Source organism: Larus michahellis, unplaced genomic scaffold (genome assembly GCF_964199755.1).
Source record: "Larus michahellis unplaced genomic scaffold, bLarMic1.1 SCAFFOLD_78, whole genome shotgun sequence".
NCBI classification, from domain to species: Eukaryota; Metazoa; Chordata; class Aves; order Charadriiformes; family Laridae; genus Larus; species Larus michahellis.
Window position 1 is genome coordinate 68,405 of NW_027436116.1, and position 2,791 is coordinate 71,195.

At 51.5% G+C, this 2,791-nt stretch overlaps 1 protein-coding gene across 1 annotated transcript in view; it reads left to right on the forward strand.

Annotated features, from left to right (window-relative positions):
- LOC141736976 (olfactory receptor 14A16-like) overlaps window positions 1-2,791 on the forward strand; it is a 142,395-nt gene that overhangs the window by 27,021 nt on the left and 112,583 nt on the right. The gene's annotated exons all lie outside the window — the stretch shown is intronic.

Consider the following 2,791-nt stretch of genomic DNA (forward strand, 5'->3'; position numbering starts at 1 on the left):
TTACCAGAGGCTCATATGGCATCCCTCAAAATGCCCAGGCCCCTCTCCTCAGATTCACTCCTCATCTGGTCCTCTCCCACTTTGTCCCTTCTCCTTGAAAAACTTGAAGAAATTTCCGTTGGCCACGTCCCCAGGTGTCTCAAGGTCCTTGTGCACTGAAGCTTCAGCACGTCAGTATTTAAGGTTCATTATTTACGGCGCATCCTGAGTCCTGGTTCCTCTCCCAACATGAGTAGCTGTAGGACAGCAGAGGTAAGAAAAGGGGTTCCTGGTGTAATCAAGTCATGTCAAAGGTGGAAAGTGTCACTGTCACCATCTCAGAAACACCATGGGAAGGACAAAGAAAGGAAGCAGTGAAAAGGGCTTGGCTGTTTGTATTGGAGGGGATGAGGATGGTCCAAGAGAAGAACTCGAGGAGGGGAAAAGAGTGGAAAAGGGAATGAAAGGTGAAGCAATGGATAGGATGAGGGCTGTTAGGGGGTGCCTGTGGGGCAGCCCTGCATCTGCACAACACTGCCTGCAGCAGGACAAGGAAGCGGCCGTTGATCTGGCTGTACTGGCATCTCATTCACTTCCATGATCACAGGGAACCCAAGCGCTTCCCCCACCATCATCAAGGGGAGAGAGAGAGGGGAAGAAATCAGCATTATTCAGCATTTAGGCACCTCAGGAGGTCTCTGCTTGTAGCTGCTGCTCACAACAGGGTGAGCTATGGGATCAGACCAGGCTGCTAAGGAATTTATCCAGAAAGGAATTAAAAATATTGAAGGATGAGGCAGTACTGCCCCTCTGGGCAACCTGCTGCAATGTTTGTCTGCCCTGATGGGGAAAAAGATTTGTTTTTCTTTTGCAAAAGCACAGCTCCTCCCAGCACCTCGACTGCCAGTGCTGGGCTGGATGTTCAAAGAAAGGGTCCCCACCACACATCATGCAACTGATGCCACATGGAGTAAGTGGACTGCACTGGTCACACAGTGAACTCGAATGGGAAACCCCAGTCGCCCAGGAATTCTGGAAGTGATCATGGACTGGTCAGAAGGCAAGGATTTCGGAATGTCACCAGAGGAGGAGGTGACGCGTGCAGAAGAGGCCCCACCATATAATAAACTGCCAGAAAATGAGAAGAAAAATGCCCTGTTCACTGGTGGGTTCTGCCGGATTGTGGGAAAGCATGGAAAGTGGAAGGCTGCTGTGTGGAGTCCTACACGACAAGTTGCAGAGGCCAGTGAAGGACAAGGTGAATCGAGCCAGTTGGCAGAGGTGAAAGCCATTCAGCTGGCTTTGGACATTGCCGAGCGAGAAAAATGGCCAGTATTTTATCTCTACACTGACTCATGGATGGTGGCAAATGCTCTGTGGGGGTGGTTACAGCAGTGGAAGCAGGGCAACTGGCAGCACAGAGGCAAACCCATCTGGGCTGCTGAACTATGGCAAGATATTGCTGCCTGGATAGAGAATCTGGTTGTGAAAGTACGCCACGTAGATGCCCATGTACCGAAGAATGGGGCCACGGAGGAACATCAGAACAAGCAGCAGGTGGATCGGGCTGCTAGGATTGAAGTGGCTCAGCTGGATCTGGACTGGCAACATAGGGGTGAACTGTTCATAGCTCGGTGGGCCCATGACTCCTCAGGCCATCAAGGAAGAGATGCGACATATAGATGGGCTCGTGACCGAGGGGTGGACTTGACCATGGACACTATTGCACAGGTCATCCATGAATGTGAGACATGCGCTGCAATCAAACAAGCCAAGCGTTTGAAGCCTCTTTGGTATGGAGGGCGATGGCTGAAATACAAATGTGGGGAGGCCTGGCAGACTGATTACATCACACTGCCACAAACCCGTCAAGGCAAGCGCTATGTGCTCACAATGGTGGAAGCAAGCACCGGATGGCTGGAAACATACCCTGTGCCCCATGCCACTGCCCGGAACACTATCCTGGGCCTTGAAAAGCAAGTCCTGTGGCGACATGGTACCCCAGAGAGAATTGAGTCGGACAACGGGACTCATTTCCGAAACAGCCTCATAGACACTTGGGCCACAGAGCATGGCATTGAGTGGGTGTATCACATCCCCTGTCACGCACCAGCCCCTGGGAAGATAGAACGATACAATGGGCTGTTAAAAACTACACTGAGAGCAATGGGTGGTGGGACTTTAAAACACTGGGATGCACATCTAGCGAAAGCTACCTGGCTAGTTAACACCAGGGGATCTAACAATCGGGCTGGCCCTGCCCAATCAAAACTTCCACGTACTGTAGAAGCGGATAAAGTCCCTGTAGTGCACATGAAGAATATGCCAGGGAAGACAGTCTGGGTCAGTCCTGCCTCAGGCAAAGGCAAACCCATCCGTGGGATTGCTTTTGCCCAAGGACCTGGGTGCACTTGGTGGGTGATGCGGAAGGATGGGGAGCTCCAATGTGTACCTCATGGGGACCTGATTTTGGGTGAGAATAGCCCATGAATCAGATTGTGTGCTGTTAATTGCTAAGTAACACTGTCACTGTATGTCCTCATTGTTATAATTGCTATCATCTGTACTAGGAGTAAGGCACAGGGGTGATGGGATCAGAACTGACCTCAGCAGCTGGCGCCCAGCAGTTTCCTCAAGATCTACATCTTCAGCCCACGGACTGTGAGCATGAGCCACACCGAGTGCACCAGTCACAAGCTCTGACAATACAGCATGCAAGAGGCCAGCACCACCCAGCATCTCACCTGCCCTGAGAGACTGTTCTAACAGATGGAGCCCAGAGCCATGGATGAAATGAACTCAACGGACACTT